General features: G+C 42.4%; 1 protein-coding gene across 1 annotated transcript in view; it reads left to right on the top strand.

Moving 5' to 3' along the window:
* The first annotated feature begins 498 nt into the window (after positions 1–498).
* LOC124719753 (ankyrin repeat domain-containing protein 54-like) overlaps positions 499–19992 on the top strand; it is a 79869-nt gene continuing 60375 nt past the window's right edge. Inside the window, exon 1 of the mRNA XM_047244953.1 lies at positions 499–558. The gene's annotated coding sequence lies outside the window, so the exon portion shown is untranslated. The remainder of the gene's footprint in view (positions 559–19992) is intronic.

The raw sequence follows: 19992 nt of genomic DNA, 5'->3' as shown, positions 1-19992 counted from the left end.
AGCTGTTACGGTATCTGATTTAGTCTGTGAAACTGCTATTCCTATGCACGTAGACGAGGTGTAAATAGTTGGTCTAATATTTCTACTTGTCCTTCACTGTACAAAAAGCAACTCCGTCCATATTACCTGAAAGTTTTTAAAAATAAGAAGAAACCTCTCAGCCCAAGCATGTTTCAAAACCGGATGCGTTTAGATGGAAGCGAAAATCGATTGCGGAATTGGAAAACAGGCAACTAGAAGCGGTTTTCAAAAATAGATTTTTAAGGCTTTACATAACCACCCAGAAGCGGTATCGGGAAGTCGATATTAGGAAGCCGGTTTTTGGAACGCCATGCGAAGGGGGTTTCGGAGGCAGGCGGCCCGGCAGTGCCGACACCGACGTAGACGCTCTGGTGCAGCCGTTCCTCGCCTGCCTGGCAACGCCGCCCCGTGACGTCAGAGCTGGGTGGGGGCAGCCGCGCGCCCCGGCTGTCGGTGCGGCCCAGTTGTGACGCAGCAGCCGTACGGAGAGCAGTGCGCCGCCAGAGCATCTCTTCTCCGCGAGAGTTCCAGGGGAAGGTAAGGCGGGCAGCTGGCCTGCGCTGGAGTTTCAGGGAACTGTGGGTGTTGTTCTGCACGCTTGTGTCTGGTTTGTCGCCTAACTCACGGCAGACCTGCTCCTAATCCATTGCCGTACTTCAATTACAAAATACAATTGTTGCCAACAAACGAATGGCGAATAGTGTTAAATTTAACTGTCGAGTGTTTAATAATTCGCTGCTTGTTAGTTGTCGTAATGCTACAGTCATATGATCGCTGAAAGCTTGCAATAGAATAATGTGGAACGAACGGAAAATAGCGCCACATTCCGTCGGGCATTGTTTCGATGTGCCTGTAGTCCCTCGCAGGTATACGTTCTGGGTGTTGACAAATTTTTAAATTCAGATAAATGTGATAGCTCGAAATTAATAACATCAGCTATCTAACAGCTATGCTCATCAACATTCATCAGCAGCTGTCCATAATAATAATAATAGTAATAATAATAATAATAGGCGTCACTTCTCTGCAAAGAGGAAGGAATGGTTTTCTTGATTTTGTTGTTTTGTCCATATTTAAGTAGTTTATGGTAAGAACGGAATAATGTTAGAGCTTCCACTACCCTCCGTTTCGCGTTTTTTGTGTAACTTTGAGTTTTCGTGGTTTTGTGTTTTTTCGGCAAGATTCCTAATTCATGTGTTGTTAGTTAACCAACTGGGCCGAAAATCGGGCATTCTTACGTTGCATCCACTTAAAAACTTATGGTTATTATACACTTCCCTGTTAAATGTTGGCTTGTAGTCACGCTTGATTTTGTCATTTTCTGTGACAACGGATGTCGTCTTGAATGCCGTAAATTCTTTGCGGCCAACTTTTCCAGGTAATTATTTTTTCTGTTAGCACTTAATACACGTTCAATAGAGTTCATGTAGCTACTCCACTGGAAATCCGATTTCTACACAGTAGACAGCCAATTCAGACATAAACAGCCGTTTGCGTAAATGTTTAAATTCAGTTGGTACCATTTGCCGACAAGGTGACTTCACTAGAACACAAGTGAGGCGCGAAGAGCCGTAACGGCCAAGAGCACTTAGTCTTCGACCCCCTATATTTAAGTGAATATCAGAGAAACCAGTGACAGCTCTCAGTGTTCAGATATAAGTACAATGTGGCCCTACAGTACAGATAAACTGACCCAACAGATGTCAGCAGCATGAGTAAATGCTACTGTCTAACAATCGACGATTAGGTGCTTCATGGTTCTCAGCCCCACAAATGTATTACTGTACGGTAAATTCCAAAACATCTCGTTCAGAATTTCAGAAAATAAGTTTTTTTTCCCCCTCAGTATAACATACGCTGATGTCCGATCTGATTTTACTATGTATAGTGTGTATCTGTGGTGTATGCTGCCGCTAGCGGGATTTATGGCGAACGTAGATAAATTTGCTGCCGGGTGCTACCAAGTGGTGGCATTGACGTAACAAGTAATTGTTCATCAAACCCTATGTATTAGGCCGGTAGGGAATTACACGCCACGCCAGTTGCGCATGTGCAGAAACTTTTGTAAGGCCGGTATTACACTATCAAATTTCTTTGTCCAATATCTTTGTCAAAGATATGTGATAGTGTAATAGGGACTTTGTCAAATGTCGTCCAATATTTGATCAAATCTAGGGCCTCGCTGTATATTTGATCGAAGAAACCGCTTGTCTTCTGTTCACTGTATGTGACATGTTGCCATATGGAGCGCTAGCATCGCTGCAGCGTTCTGTCGTCTGTAGTGTTTTTACAACCATTGCCGGTAAATACAATTGGTGTGTGCCGACAACTACAAAATTAATAAAGATGTCTAAAGCTGATGAGGCGCTTTACAACGTGAGGCACCCTGAATACAAAAGTAGATTAAGAAGATTGGAGACCTAGCCTAACATAACCCTCTCCTGTAGCAAGGAATGGGAGTGTTACAGCGAGCCTGTCTTCTGAAGATGTAGCAGTTCTTAAGTGAATATTGTGCTTTGTGATATGAGGATACACTTCATTGAGCACATACAGAAATGTATGCTCACCCATTCTTAAGTAATTGATGTACGACTTGACGTCTTCCACTGTAAGCTCACGTAACAAGTTTTGTTGAATGCTTTTATCGTGTCGTCGTAAAACCCACGGCTTCACCCAGATTAGATTAGTTTTTCGTTCCATAGATCCGTGCTGAGGAGATCCTCGTGGATGTGGAACATGTCGATTTTTTTAAGCTGAAATAACAATACTAATAGTATGAATAAATACAATACACCATTTGTTTCTATTAAAAATTTCGCCAATGGAGTAGGCTAGTAGTAAGTTTTTCAGGCTCCTTTTAAACTGATCTTTATTTCTAACTAAATTTTTTATGTTTCTGGCAAATTATTGAAGATGAGTGTTCCTAAGTAGTGGACCCCTTTTTGAACTATAGTAAGTGCTTTCAAGTCCTTGTGCAGATCATGTTTGAACTGAGTTGTTTGTTGGAAAAAGAGATATATTATTTTCGACAAATTTCATTAAGAAGTAAATATACTGAGAGGCAGTAGTTAGTATATCCAGTTCTTTGAAGAGGTTTCTGTAGGACGTCCGTGAATTTACTCCACAAATAATACGTATTACACGCTTTTGGACTCTGAAAACTTTTGTTTGACTTCAAGATTTACCCCAAAATAATATCCCATATGACATTATGGAATGAAAGTTGGCAAAGTATGCAAGCTTTTTAATTTTTATGTCGCCTATGTCTGCTAACACTCGAATTGCAAATACAGATTTGTTAAGGCGTTTCTGCAGTTCTGTGGTGTGCTTCCCCCAACTGAATTTATTATCAAGTTGTAATCCCAGGACTTTAAGACTGTCAACCTCGTATGTATGGTTCCATTTTTCCCCCACTTCTTTTCCGCATGTGCACACAATGCAATTGGGGTACGTACAACTGCTGCGGTTAATAACAAGTTGTTGTCAGCCATCTTGAACTTTGACGAAAACTTTGACAGTGTAATACCCCTTCTAGCGCTACGTCAAAGATCTTTGTCAAATATATTGGACGCAATATTGGATCACATCTTTGATCAAATCTTTGATGCCTAAGGCCCGTTCCCACAAAAAAAACCGCGGGGCTGGGCCTCGGTTGCCACGTGCGTCGCTGTTTGCACACGAACCGCTGCCGCGCCGCCAATCACAGAACGCGCTGAGCGTGACGTCACTCACACAACTCCGGGCCACACGAACTTTCGCCGAAGCGCTCTGGCGGAGACGCGGCGGCAGGTACGAAACACTTACCATCCGATTTAAAGGAAACGGTTCGGTGAAAAAATTTTATTCTTCTGCGTCTTACGGCCTGATGCCTTTTGTCGATAAAGGACTGAATTTCTTTACGTTATTCGTCGTGGTTGCGTGCTCTATCGTATTTACGTAAACCATTACACGAATTTTCAATGAACTTTCAGAGGTCAAAATCCATTGCGTGGGCTTTGCCTATAGTTCATTTGAGGTAATACATTATTGCGTATGAAATACAGTCAACATACCGAAATTGTTTTTAAAGTTGAGAGCAGAGCGGTAGCTATCAGCGTTCTCGAGATACACAGTGGTTCGTCGGCGGGTCGCCCGCCATGCGGCGCACACTTGGCCCTGCTCCTCGTCAACCACGTGGCTGTTATCGGCCCCAGATTTCCTAAACGGTTCAAGAAATCGAAACTTTCTTTTTTTGCGAATGGTAACTTCTAATGAGTCCAATATTTCATTGCATGATAAATATCCAAAATTTATTTACCTACCGAGATGTGAAGGTAAATACAGTTCTTCAGCATGGATCGATTTAATTTTTTAAACGGCATTTCATAACAAGTGAAATGAGAATTACAGTGACATGGAACACTTTAATATTTACAATACTCTAAATTGACGCACAGAAGTTAAACAGAAACTAACTTAATGGTATGTCATAAGATGTAATTTGCTAAGTATCTACAGCTGTTGATCGTTTCCTTTGGTAAGTAATGAATCCTTTTTTCTTGCTGCAGTGTACTGTACTTGTTAAGACGCGTTTTGCCCTTTGCTTTAAGGCATCTTTGGTGGAATGTTGAATGATTTTGTTTTGATATGTGACCCTTGTAGATTATAAAAGTTAACCGTTTTTTTTGTGTGAAAAGGTCATTACTTACAGTGAAATAGTTTTTGGCGGAAATCTGCGTTTCTTCTCACCTGGTCAACACATTTTTGTGTTAACTCTTTTTTTCTCCTGTCAGTAGCTGTTGACATTTTACCAAAAGCTGTAATTTAAGGTCGTAACTACAGTGTGTTCAATTCATGTCTCCTCTTCTTTCGTTTATGTACATGCTGCCAACCTAACGAATTATATGCTGAAAACTGTTTGTTTACTTCTGTTCAGTGAGTTATAGAAAGTTGGAAGTGAATGCAATAATTGTCAGAGTGGTTGAAAAGTTTGGTGTTCAGCTGATTTCAGTTTTGGTTTAGACACAATAGTACAGGGCTTAACAACTGGCCGGCTTTGAGCGCGAGTACTCGCGTCTGCTCAGGCACGTGCTCGCGAGCAGCTGCAAGGTCACGGAGTAGGAGGGAGGGGAGGGAGGGCAAATGCGCGCGCACGTTTGAATAGGGCCGCAGCGTGCCTATTGAATTCGCGCTGACTGTGTAACGTTTAAAATACTACGATCAGCTCTTAACAGTCACTTCGCTAGTTAAGACTCATATCAAGTCGCCGTTGTGTAACCCCAACTATGCTTTCGCAGTTCAACCCCCATTGGGAGGAATTTTATCTGTTTACTGAAAAAGATGGTGTTGCAAAATGTTTAGTATGTCACAAAACGCTGAATTCGTTTACGAAATTTAATTTGCAGCGACATTACATGTCGTACCACGCGAAAGGCTACGGACGTGGAAAATGTGATGGACCAGATCGTACGCAGGAAGCTATTAAACTCAAAAGGAAGCTATCCGAAGATGTGGACGATGAAGAAAAATCAACTGAGGCAGCTCTCATAGTGGGTTACAAAATTGCTTTGCTTTTAGCAAAATCCCTGCGCCCCTTAACTGATGGCGATTTAATAAAAGAATGTTTGGTAGTTGCAGCGGAACATTGTGTCCATCTCAAGTTGAACAGTTTCGGATTGTGCCATTATCTAACATGACCATTATGCGTCGCATACAGGAGATGGCAGACGACGTCCAGAGCCAGCTTGTAAATATCTGTAAAGATTTTATGGCGTATTTTCTAGCTCTGGACGAAAGTGTTGATATCACTGGAACAGCGCAGCTTGCCATATTTATTAGAGGTGTTAATAGAGATCTTCAGGTGAGGGAGGAGCTCCTCGGTGTAGTAGCCATGAAGAACACTACAACCGGAGGTGATATTTTAAGTAGTGTTGAAGAAAGTGTTGAAAATATAGGATGTCGTGGAATTCTTTAGTTTCAGTGTCTACAGATGGTAGAGGCATACACTAAGCTAATAAAATTATGTGGCACGTGTACATTCTCCTTTATTTGTTTCATTTGTGGCAGTAATAATTCGTGAGTGATATCCCTGCAGGTGGCCGCGGATTTACATCGACTGGCGGCAGCTGTTGTGTACCCCACGTGACTCTCCCCACTCTCCGCTCTGGTCCGGTAGTGGGGGTAGCGTGCTCGCGCTGCTCCGTGCTCGCGCCTTGCTGCTCACAGCTTGCTCCGCGAGAACGTATGTTGTGAAGCCCTGCAATAGTAGAATAACATTTCAAAGGATGATTATTATCAGAAGACAAACACCCAACCCCTTTGTCCCTACTCTTACATGAACACTTCCAAAAACATTTAAACAAAAAAATCGAAAAGCAGCTGAACATGAAAACTCTTTAACTACGCTCTGGCAAATACTACATTCACAGCCGGCCGAAGTGGCCGTGCGGTTAAAGGCGCTGCAGTCTGGAACCGCAAGACCGCTGCGGTCGCGGGTTCGAATCCTGCCTCGGGCATGGATGTTTGTGATGTCCTTAGGTTAGTTAGGTTTAACTAGTTCTAAGTTCTAGGGGACTAATGACCTCAGCAGTTGAGTCCCATAGTGCTCAGAGCCACTACATTCACATTCAACGTCCTACAACGCACCCTAACTACACACACACACACTGAAAGGGAACAGACTTCAGTTTCAGCATATACTTCGTTAGGTTGGCAACGTGTAGATAAATCAAATAAGAGACATAAATTGAACACACGGTAGTTACGACTCTGAATCAATTTTTGGCAAAATATCCACCGCTAGTCATAGAAGTCTAATTGTGGTCCACACCAAATAGCGCAAAGAATATTAAAATTGTAAAGAAAAAAATTAATATGAATATGTGCTTATGTCGCAGCTTTCACTCAGTTCATACTCTGTAGAAATCAAACCTGCATTTGGATCGGACTTAGTTAACCCTTGTGGAGGAAGGTGTGCAGTATACTGCTGCATCCATTTTCAATAAGCTACCGCTTGAATTCAAAAATCTTAGTAGTACATCACGCGCTTTCAAATCGAAATTGAAGTGTTTCCTCATGGGTCCAGTCCTATTCTGTCGAAGATTTCCTTGAAAAATTAAGGTGATTGTTGATTGACTTTATGGACTGACTTTTTCGCGTTCGTTAACATTTTATTTTTGTCATCACTTTTATGTTGTAATTTCATGTACTGACAGGCTCCATGACCGTGGAGATTTGTCCCTCAGTTTGGCCCTACGGAGCTTGACGTGTAAACAAAAAAATAAACAACAAGAAAAAATGTCTGTACTGCCAGTGCATTCTAAAGTCATGGATAATACGTAACCATTCATTGTTTGTTGCCTCATGAAGGAATACATGTCTTATCGAAAATGATACAAATGGCAGTGGCCAAAATGGTTATTAACCTGTGTGTGTGTGTGTGTGTGTGTGTGTTTGTGTGACCTGGGAGATCAGGGAAAAATCCGGGAATTTTTTCATCCGGGAGAAAACCGGGGAAAACCCGGAAATATTTTAGAATTCCGGAAATTTTTCATTGTTTCAGTTTTCAGTTAAATTTTTATAACTTAGATTGGTAAGAACCAACGCTCTAACAAAGGCTATTGCTGTATCTCGCTACTGCAGAATAATACTGCAGCAGTAAAACTTGAACGAGAGAATAAAAAACGAAAATAGCACTTGAGTTGCGAAGGAAATGCGCCATGTACAACATAAAAACACAGTGCTCATAGAAGCGTCTGCCAATAGCAAAATGTGTGAAAGGCTTTAGAAAGACCTCATGGCAACAAATTACCGCCGATGATCGTGACGTCACAACTGCTTACATTAGATTCTTTTGAGCAGTTGAGTCGCGTATGAGCAGTACCTTCTCCCGTTTGTGGTCACAGAAGTGTGGCAGTTAGTTGTATGAGCAATAGCAGCAAGCAGCCAGCAGCCAGATGCTACCCGGAAAAATTTCACTGACGCGCGCCTAAGCTGGCACATTCACGCATGCGTAACAGGCCCGGGTCTAGGGGACGAGTGGCAAACCGCGGTATCTGTCCCGGGCAGCAATTTCGGGGTGGGGGGTAAAGTTAATATTCTTGACGAAAACGACATTGTTTCTCAAAGCGCCTAGCATCCAGCGCACGTTGGTCTATCGAGTCTTCATATGATTTTGAAACGCATCACTGTAGGATTTTGAACAAATTGTAAGTCGATTTCTGAATTAATCATAAGTTGAATTTTTGTATGCGTGCGTAGTGTACGTGATGTGTATGCCAGGGGAATGCCCGTCGCATCTAGAAATAAACTTTCCTGCAGACAAAAGGGGACAGGGCTACACTAGCTGGGCGGAACAAAGCCGAACGGGTGAATGCCTTCGCTGTTTATATGGTTGACTAGGATTGCGAATGATCAGCGTTGTTATAATTACTAGCGAAATCCACAGGCTGAGACTACCAGAGTGGAAATAAACGAGTAACAGGAATAAGAGGTAAGAAAGATTACTTATTATCTTGTCGGTGTATCCATGAAAAGGAAATTTTGACAAGACAGTTTTGGCTAGACCGTTACACTAGTAAGGGCCAGTCGTACAGTCCCCGGATAGCAGCCGCTAAAGCTGTATTCTGGTAGTGGCGCGGAAAACGCGTTGTACGAACACATAATAACGTCTAACCGGAGAATAAACGTGGGATAACTAAACCGGTGACTGCGGTAGGGTTAGTGGAGTTAACCGGAGAATAATTTTTGACACTGTCAGGAATAGTTACAAAATAAGTTATAACAAGGTTGTTTGTTCGGACGAGGAATGAGAAGAAACGGGGACATCACACATATTACGGAAAAATATGACGATTCCAAATTGATATCAAGTTTCGTACTACTACTTTTCGATCTCATGCTTGAGCAGCTGGAGAGTGTGATTGAAATGTGTAACTGTTTCCTAACACACAAACGTTTTGCTTGTAGGTGGCCTAATAACGAATTTGATATTGGCACTTTGTGAATTATTATTATGTGGTGTTATAAAAAAAATGGCAAAACATCTTGTTTATTTGGTGTGTGTAAAAACTGCTGCAATATTAGGCAGGCCTACTTCGTCCGTCAGTGACAAAATACGCGTAATCATATCGAGAAACCAAAGTAGTCTGTTACTATTTGTATTAACAGCTTTTTTCAGTACTAGACACCGACATGTCGTTTTCTCATGTAGCAAAACGTTTGACGAACTTTGATGAGGTAATAGATTCTTTCCCAGAAAAGAAAGCACGCCATGTAAAGCTGTAGCAAGTGTAGGGAGAAAAATGCTAGGACTTACGGATTGAAGAAATATGTACTGTCTTGCTTGTCTCTTGTCTTTACTGGTTTTATGTATCCTATATATAATTTTGTCACAAAACAGCACGTTGTCGGCTAATAAGCAATAAAGAGTGCAAATTTTGTAAAGAGTTTTTGTTCTTCGGGTTACAAATAATCCCATCCAATATTAATTCAGAGTTTTTTTAGGAGGGGCAGGTGAGACAGCGCAGGACATTTTAATTTCCACCGTCTTGAATATAGTTTGGTGGCTTCCATTACACAATATTCCACGTTTGAATTTCACAGAGCGAAATACTGTGACGAGCGACAGAAAAATGCTGTGTGAAGAGGCGTGGCATTGCACTTTGGCACACTGCTGACCAAATAACATGTCTCACATTTCCTCGAACACGTGTGTTTTATGGATCAGACCCTTCAGAAAGATGTGCGCTACAAAATGAACATATTTTTTGAAAATATGAAAAAAAAACACTCTTGTATTACCCCAGTTCGGAAATATCGTAGATACGGGGGCTATGCACAGAGCAGTCTTGAGTTGTGGTGGAGAGGCGGGTAGTCTCCACGTGGCTCATGTTTGGTTTTAGTGATTTTGCTGTTCCTCTTCGTCTATTCCTCTCGCGTCAAATGAAAACAAAACGGATTTTTTCTGTGCCCGGGAGCTATCAAGTGAAATAAAATATTCACATAATTACGGAAGGCTAAAGTTTGTTATTACTTTCATACTACACTCCTGGAAATGGAAAAAAGAACACATTGACACCGGTGTGTCAGACCCACCATACTTGCTCCGGACACTGCGAGAGGGCTGTACAAGCAATGATCACACGCACGGCACAGCGGACACACCAGGAACCGCGGTGTTGGCCGTCGAATGGCGCTAGCTGCGCAGCATTTGTGCACCGCCGCCGTCAGTGTCAGCCAGTTTGCCGTGGCATACGGAGCTCCATCGCAGTCTTTAACACTGGTAGCATGCCGCGACAGCGTGGACGTGAACCGTATGTGCAGTTGACGGACTTTGAGCGAGGGCGTATAGTGGGCATGCGGGAGGCCGGGTGGACGTACCGCCGAATTGCTCAACACGTGGGGCGTGAGGTCTCCACAGTACATCGATGTTGTCGCCAGTGGTCGGCGGAAGGTGCACGTGCCCGTCGACCTGGGACCGGACCGCAGCGACGCACGGATGCACGCCAAGACCGTAGGATCCTACGCAGTGCCGTAGGGGACCGCACCGCCACTTCCCAGCAAATTAGGGACACTGTTGCTCCTGGGGTATCGGCGAGGACCATTCGCAACCGTCTCCATGAAGCTGGGCTACGGTCCCGCACACCGTTAGGCCGTCTTCCGCTCACGCCCCAACATCGTGCAGCCCGCCTCCAGTGGGGTCGCGACAGGCGTGAATGGAGGGACGAATGGAGACGTGTCGTCTTCAGCGATGAGAGTCGCTTCTGCCTTGGTGCCAATGATGGTCGTATGCGTGTTTGGCGCCGTACAGGTGAGCGCCACAATCAGGACTGCATACGACCGAGGCACACAGGGCCAACACCCGGCATCATGGTGTGGGGAGCGATCTCCTACACTGGCCGTACACCACTGGTGATCGTCGAGGGGACACTGAATAGTGCACGGTACATCCAAACCGTCATCGAACCCATCGTTCTACCATTCCTAGACCGGCAAGGGAACTTGCTGTTCCAACAGGACAATGTTCATCCGCATGTATCCCGTGCCACCCAACGTGCTCTAGAAGGTGTAAGTCAACTACCCTGGCCAGCAAGATCTCCGGATCTGTCCCCCATTGAGCATGTTTGGGACTGGATGAAGCGTCGTCTCACGCGGTCTGCACGTCCAGCACGAACGCTGGTCCAACTGAGGCGCCAGGTGGAAATGGCATGGCAAGCCGTTCCACAGGACTACATCCAGCATCTCTACGATCGTCTCCATGGGAGAATAGCAGCCTGCATTGCTGCGAAAGGTGGATATACACTGTACTAGTGCCGACATTGTGCATGCTCTGTTGCCTGTGTCTATGTGCCTGTGGTTCTGTCAGTGTGATCATGTGATGTATCTGACCCCAGGAATGTGTCAATAAAGTTTCCCCTTCCTGGGACAATGAATTCACGGTGTTCTTATTTCAATTTCCAGGAGTGTATTTTGTTTTCACCTTTCTGACAGTCAACCATTAATCGCCTTGCAGAACAATGAAGTGACTTGTCAGTTTGCTAAAGAAATTTGGCTTTATTAACCTTTTTGGCAGAGGTAGTTACCTTATTTGAAACGAAGTGTATATTTCCACATTATTAGCTAGTTTTAACTGTTCACTGAATTTCAAGTGCACATTTTCATCTTCTAGCACGTTTGGCATTATGCCATAATAAAGAACCAAAGATGAGATAATACAGTACCGGTACTCCAAAAAAAATTTTGATCCGAATCAGGGCATGCAAATGTGCACTACAAGCCGAATTATGCATTTCAGTAGTATTCTCTAATGCCGTTTTTTCTTTTATGACATAGTGTAAGATCTTTCAATGTTTTACACATACGAACATTCGGGCTTCCTGCGTCATCGTAGCTGCGCAAGCGCGGTGACGCCTCTTACCTGTCGCTCTCTGGCAACTGCTGAAACGATCCTATTTCTAACAGGTCGCGGGAAAATAATGCGAATGATTGATTGAAGAGCGTTACTTCACAGTAAATTTCCTTTTACGCAAGATGATGTATGTGCGAGAATGTACGATGGGTTTCTTAAATCACGGAGCATTTGATCTCATTTAAAAATCAACCTTTTCAGGACGACCATTCAGAATAATTTCGAGCCCAGAGGATAAGACATTTATGTCGTTACAAATTTTACTGGCCCGTTTGTGTAGTGTATCTTACAAGTGATACGCGCTAAAAAAAAAAAGAGAAAAAAAAGAAAATAAACATTATATGTAAAAGTTTAACTTCTCTTGCAGTTAATTAATCTTAGACACTAATAGGTGAAAGCTTTCCTTTTCTTGTAGCAACACTATGTATGTTAATTTAAACCATGAACGTTTCCTGTTTGTGTGTTCGCGCTACTTAACAGTAATGTTCCTGTTAGCTGCCTACATCACGTGTCCTGTGCTCTGAATATCCACTACATCGACTGGCGAGATCACGTGACATGAGCTATGACAGACTTTGAAAAGCGCATTGCAATCTCAATTTCAATGCTTCAGAAAGTAACATGCTGTGTTTGGTGGCATTCGAATTGATACTTTTGTAACACGAAAATATACAGTGTACATGTTGCGGCGCATCAGCCATCTTTCCGATAAGTGTTTTTTTCCCTAAATTTCGTTTCCTGAAGTGCCAGGAAGTTCTACGCTGGTGTATAAAACCACAAGCATTCAAAGGATTGATAAGTTTTACGGTTTTGAGGAATAGTATAATGTCACTTAACACGGAAAAAAGGGTATTTTCACCCGGGAGAAAGTTTATTTTTTACCGGAAAATCTGGGAATTCTTTTTCGTTGTGCACGTATACACCCTGTAATAATCTTCATCATTTGCTAACAGTCGCCATAAGAAAACTGCGTTAGTCATAACTTTTTCGTAACCTAAGGCCGTTTGCAGAAACTAACAGAGATATATACACAAATACATCACAAGTATATGTGCTGGAGGCTACATTAAACAAATATTCTGGCAATAAATACGCAACTGACCGACGTAATGAAAAGTGATGTTATTTGCTGTTGGGCTTCATTAATAAGAAAAATAATTCGTCTGTATGTTGACAGTGTTCCACAGTAGTGTATCCTCTGCAGGCCTCTTCAGCGCCACGTAATTACTTCATCCTACATCCATTCTAATCTGCTTACCATTGGCAAGCCTCGGTCTTTCCCTACAATTAAGCCTCCATTACCAAACTGACGATTCCTTGATGCTTCATAATATGCCCTGTCAACCAACTCCTCTTGTAGGCAAGTTTTACCATAATTTCCTCTTCCTCTAATTCAGTAACTCTTCTTTAGTTATACGATCTTCGTATCTAATCTTCAGCATTCTTATTTATTATCACGTTAAAAAGCGTCCATCGTCTTCTTGACAGAACTGTTCATCGTCCATGTTTCACTTACATAGCTGAAAGAGGCTACGCTCCACACAAATACCATTATGAAATACCACTCAACCATTAAAATTTATTCGATGTGGACAAATGTTCTTTTTCAGAAACGCTTTTCTTGCTACTGACAGTGTGCATTTTGTATCCTCTCTACTCCTGCTTTCTCAATAACTGCTTCACTTCAAAGTAATTGGAGTTTGGTTTCTTTACAAGCTGTAGATAATCTTGCGTCCCTGTTTTTTACCACTGATACCTCCGGAGCTTCAAAGAGTGTCTTTCAGTTTATTTTGTCAAAACCTGTCTCTAAATATGCAAATGCTATAAACATAGGTTTGCCTTTCTTCAGTCTGCCTAATTAGCTAAGTGGTAGGATCAGTATTGTCTCTCGTGTTCAGACATTTTACAGGAATCTAACATTGCGTTCATATCAGTTCGTATAGCCTCTCTCCCTCTCCTCTCTACATACTCCTTCCGCCATATATCCTTCTCTTATTTGCTTAGTTCTGGGTACCCAAATGAGCTTTCGGCAGTTGCTTCTCCTTTAGGCAAAGTTTTCTTTCTTATTTAATGTCGGCACCCAAGTTTTCCAAGTGCAAAATCGCTTTCGCGATTTTCGACTCTGTCAGCGTATTTTTAGACCTCTCTGTTCCCCATGGTCTACTTTATTTGCTAAGTTTTTATATTATTTTGTCTATTAAATTAAACGTTCGTGTTTCATCCAAAGTTTGAACTGTCCTTTTTTACGATTAACATTCTCTGCTGCATTCACCACTTCTTCTCTCAATGAAGATATCTATTCGTATTGTAATCGATTCCTTCCTCAGTTTCAATCAGCCGTTGCCTGTAACATTAACGAAAAACTCTGCGCATTAACTTATTCAGGCTCTACGTCCTTAATCGCTTCCGTTTACTGTCACTTTGCGTAGTTGTAAACTGCAGTCTGTAACCAATAAATTATCGTCTGCGTGCGTCTGTACCAGGAAATGGCTTACAGTTTAAAATCTGGTTCGAAAACTCTGTTCCAAGGCCGGCCGCGGTTGCCAAGCGGTTCTAGGCACTTCATTCCGGAACCGCGTGACTGCTACGGTCGCAGGTTCGAATCCTGCCTCGGGCATGGCTGTGTGTGATGTCCTTAGGTTAGGTTTAAGTAGTTCTAAGTTCTAGGGGACTGATGACCTCAGATGTTAAGTCCCATATTGCTCAGAGCCATTTAAACCATTTTTTTTCTGTTCCAAGTATGTATTATTCTTTCATAGTTATCGAGCAAAGTGTTTGCGGTCATTACATTATGGTCCGTGCAGAATTCTATCAGATGGATTCCCCTTTCATCCCTTCCCCCTAAGTCTATATTTTCTTACTATTTCCTCTTTTTATACCTGCTACCGTATTCCAGTCTCCCACCACATTTTAAAGTTTTGTCCCGTTTAACTGAGTAATTTTTCACCGTACATTGTTTCAGTCTGTTCATTGCCTGTGGTGTGAGTGATAGCGTTATGTCCATCTTGGTAATGATATCAGCGTTAATGGCAATTTGGAGACGGAGCAGAATGAATGTTGTGGTTCTCTTCATTGGTAGTTGCAACAGCCAACTCACGCTACTGTCAAATAGTAAATGTGAGGGCAATCGTAGCATGCTTTCGACTGCGATAGTAAACGCACATTACGAGTGTATCATTTTAGACTTCGGAAGCAATTGCCGGAATCTGGTGGTGGTGCTGTTACAGTGAAACACTGAAATCTGGAGAATGTCGACTTTCCACTGGTGAATGTCAACATTCACGTAGTCGCTTAGTGTATGTCCGAAATATTTGCTAAACACCCTTATTTCTGACTTAAACCGGTAAATGTTGACATTCACCGTGCACTAATGGTGAAAGGTGAACATGTTGGAGATTTATATTTTCTTCTCCGTAATTCAGTCGCTATAAAACGTCACAAGTGTGACGCAACTTTTTCGCCTCTTTCTGAAAGGAATGACCAAGAACTTAAAATACACAGTGCATTCTACAGGAGAAAAGAAAATAAGATTTGAATCATATAATTAAGTAATTTTTTATAACTTATTTATTGCAACAACTTGAACTATTATGACACTTTGAATTGCACGAGTCCCTTGCTTTTACAACTGCATTTGTTTGTGGAACTCTTCCTTTTGCAACGACGCCTTGTATAGCCTTGTCCCCCGCTTCTAGAATTAGCTGCAGCTGCATCTCCCAGCGACATCTCTTGAAAAGAAATCTCATCTATGGAAAGTAACTTTTGTCTACAAATTACGAACTGATTACGTGTGTAAATCTGCATGAAGGTACCATTTTTATTTGCCAGTTTATAGAAGTGGGAGTCTTCTATTCCCGCAACAACCGCTAACACATTTCGGCTATCTGTACGTCCAGGGTCGACGTCAGGGCCTCGTATTCGTACGTTATCACCAATTTAAGCAGGAGGAAACTGTTTTTGTGAGGTTCGTAAATCTTTGTTGCTTGCAGTAGAAGATTTTATTTCGCGGCCGCTCGTTTTCTAGAAATCAACTCGTTTTTTTCAGACAGAATTTGATGTGAAGACGTTGTAGGTTGTAGGTCCTCTTCAATATTTTTCTTTGGAATGTGATTTTCGGTATGACCACAGCTCCAGTTTTTTTATATAAGCATTAACAGCTTCTTCAAGCTATCTTTCGGTTTCAGAAGCATTGGCACTTTCTTAGGGTTCTTCAGTTTCAATATTTGCGATGTGTTCGCCAGGCAAAAAAGACGATGCTATGCCTCTTCTTGTTTTAACGCCATACATGGCTTCATAAGGACTTTGGCGTATTCCTTCGTGGTATGTAGTGTTCTTGGCAAATTGAACAAAGGATAAACCATCTGATCATTTATTTGTGTCGTTACCGTTCATCTATGCAGTTAGCGTATTCTGTATATCCTGAATGGCCCTTCCAACTGAGTCTTGTTTGACTGTGACGAGGCTTTCCATGAACTATTTTAACATCTTTCCACATAGCGCATATTTCGGATATGACTTGATTACTAAAGTCTCTACCATTATCTGACTGCAATATTGCTGGTGCACCAAATGTTAAAAATATTCAAAGAACGTGATGCGCTACTTCTTCAGCTCTTTTAGTTTTCAAAGGTCGTAGCTGGACAAACTTAGTTAAATGATCTTGACACCCCATTATCAACATATATTCGCCATCTCTGTTTGACTGCAGATCTATCAGATCAACTTGACATCTTGAGTTTAATTCAGAACTAACCATTGGCTTCACAACAATACCTTTCTTAGGTGCACTGCGTTCCATTTGACCCTGTTTGCATAAATTTAAATACCTCATTACAAGTCCATACGTAATATTTTTGTATTTAACTTGCAACTCTTTAAGCATGCGTGTTCTTCCTCGGTGGCCTATTCTGATGTGAGTTTCATATACTAGACTATACTGTACAATTCTTCATTGGTAAGAGAATACTGTATGTTCATTTCCCCTTGTTTTAATGGTACAATTAACTTCTCTTCATCATTAATTTTTAAAACATCAAAACGTTGTAATCGTCAGTGATCCAAAGGTGTGTTGCATTTAATTTTAGCGGCAACCACTTCAGAAAGCGTTGTAGAACATTATCTTGAGAAAAATAAAAACAGTGCCTTCTCCATTACCCGCAATTAATGCATTTAACTTCACATGAAAAACACGATTTACTGCAGTATCCATTTAGTATAAATTAGGGTTGCTGGCGTTATCAAAGCTTGCGTAAGACTGACAAAGCTGATTGACTCCGAGCAGAACAAAGGATTTGGCGGGAGAGAGCCAGTCGCTTGTTTTTTTTTTTGACTCTTCCGTTTTGGACCTCCAACAGAACATATCTGTGACTGTCGACACACACTGGAAAGGTCCGAATGTGCAACAGTGTAATGAAATATTCGATCTTTCACCGACGTATTTGGTATCTGTTGGCATTCACCAGAGAAAGTCGACATTCTCCAATTTCGGTCATTCACGGTAACAGTGATATTGGAAACAGAATATTTTACAAAAGGCTGAAGAAAAATAAGTTAAAAATGACATGTGAATCTTGTGTTACGGATTACGAACTACCGTATGTTTTGTAGGACATGAAGCCTTCGCCATAAGACGTATTTCATGAACACCTGTAGTCGGGAGGTGCTAAATCGTGAGAGGATAGTTTTCAGTTATCGGCTGTCCGGTTCTGAAAAATTATGGAGAAATAAAGTTGCTTATACTCGGCACCAAGGAGTCGATCACTAGTTCATCATCCGAAAGTGACGCGAGAATGTAAGAGAGAGAACGTTTTTGCAACAGAATATCAAAATAGATTAACAAAATATTTGTACCTTTATGAACGTCACGGACAAGCGCACTTTGAAAAAAAAAAAAAAAAATTCATAAGACGGCCGGGGCGAGTGGCGGGTGTCTGAGAAACATCCACTTGCCTGGTCGCGGCAACACCGACTCAAAGGAAGGCCTCGCCGCTTGTTGGTGACGTCACGTCAGCTGGCCACGGCGAACGCCAGGTCTGTCGCAGGCAGAAACGTAATGGTGGTGTCTCCTTCCCTGACACAGGAAAATGTGAAACTATTGGCTGTAGTTGACCAACAGACGTTGTTCTGAGAGATTTCTGCAATCAATTAATTGTGCAGTTCATTACACTTCTTAACAAATAGTGTACTCCTGAACTTAAATTTCCACCTGTTTTAGGGGTTGACGTACAAAAACAACTTCATGGACCAGAAGCAACAGAATTCGTGCTTCTCTATCTTATTTGCAAATCTGAGGAAGTTACTTTTGTACTGTGTTACTTTTGCAAGAAACTGTGAACATATTGGTGCTCTTCTTTAGGTATCTTGGTTGACTATGGGGTGAGGAGCACTGAATGTTAATGAAATATCTTACGATTGTACACGCTGGAGGAGGGGGTGGGGGACAGAAGAAGAGGCAAAAGAGAGATGCTTGTTTTATCAAATAAATTTTTTTTATCTTATAAAGTTTCTTCTTTCAGTTGCAAGAGGGAAATATTTATCTTTTCTAATCTGCATGTTTAAAAAAGTTTAAGCTCAGCAGTATTTTCGATGTATGAAGCTATTTTATTTCCTGTTTAGAATTCGTTTCGTTGAAAACGACTGTAATCTAATGACTGGCAACAGTTGGACATTGACACATGTAAATTAGTTCACATTTTCAGTGAGGATGTCAAACGAAAATAAAGAAAAGAAAAGAGTTCATTGTAAGGGGGTTGGGATAAGTTTCGATCACAAATGGATCAAGTAAATATAGTTTCTTGAATGTAAAATTTCCGAAGCTTGCAATGGGGCAAATCACCTTCTCATATTGATCTAAGTTTGTTTCAACAGGATTCAGTAATTCAGAAGTATGATCTTTATTTGTAGCTGTACGATAGTAAGAAAATCGTTCATCTAAATAAAACTGCAGAATCCAAAACAATACGAAACAGTTTGTCCCAAAGTAAGAGATTCATAGTGATAAGCACGCCCAGGCGTTTCTGCCTGCAGCAGACCTGGCGTTCGCCGTGCCTAGCCGACGTGACGTCACCAACAAGCGCCGAGGCCTTCCTCTGAGTTGGTGTTGGTCGCGACTGCTCCAGACGTTTAACTGCTGGTCGTCTTCCGTGTTTCGAAAGCGCGGTTTACACGTCGCCTGGAGAAAGTGCACCACAGGGACTAAGAAACTGAAAATTGCGAATTCTCGTGAAATGTGCCGAGTGATGCGTTTGTTTTGGAGCAACGTTGCGGCAATATTCTTGCGTCCCGCCTCCTGGTGACACGGAAATACTACGTTGGGCCAGTTTCCCGAATAGAGCTCACCAGTGTAATTCGCACAGAAGAGCTGCGTTCGCCTAAGAATGTGGCACTTGTTGAAGCGGGAATGTCGTGTGCCGCCCCGCCCGCCTCCGGCGGCGCCACCTCGCCACCCCACTGAGTGACCCGCCCCCGCAGTGGCGTGCAGCGGGTCTCCCTCCTCCCTGCCACAGCAGGTTTCAGCGCGCGGCATGCTGGGCTGTTTCCCCCATCGCCGCGCAGACCGCCGGTCTGCCGTGTGGAGTGGGGCAGGGCGGACGATGGCGTTACTTTGCTGCCGCTGTGTGCAGGAACTGTGTGAGGAAGAGAAGAGACCAGAGTTTAGGGTGAAGAAATGGCTGCAAAGAAGAGACCAGTTCTGTCTCTTAAAGCTGCTACCAGTTCTTGAGAGTGACGATTTCAGTGACTATCTAAGGATGGATGAAGAAACATACCAGCCGCTTTAGCCCCGCACACCTCTGGTCGGACAGGGGTGCACGGAAACTGTCGCTGACAGGTACAGATTGTTTCTACAGCTGAAACCAGGGTCATGTCGTATTCCCAGCCCAGACTAAGTGCAGTCGAAGCTGCCGACACAGACTGCAGAATATCGAAGGGCGTATCTGTCAGTGCGACATGCAGTCCGTCTTGTTGTCTGGAGTCTGTTACCTTCGTTCACCAAAAAAGTGATACCTGTTCTCGGTAGTGATATGCAGACATCAGTTTAAAGAGATAGAAGCACAAACGAACTTCATAATGAACTATATTTGCTG

This window comes from Schistocerca piceifrons, chromosome 11 (assembly GCF_021461385.2).
Source record: "Schistocerca piceifrons isolate TAMUIC-IGC-003096 chromosome 11, iqSchPice1.1, whole genome shotgun sequence".
NCBI lineage: Eukaryota > Metazoa > Arthropoda > Insecta > Orthoptera > Acrididae > Schistocerca > Schistocerca piceifrons.
Note: the sequence above shows the minus strand (reverse complement) of the source record. Positions and strands in the feature narration are given on the sequence as shown.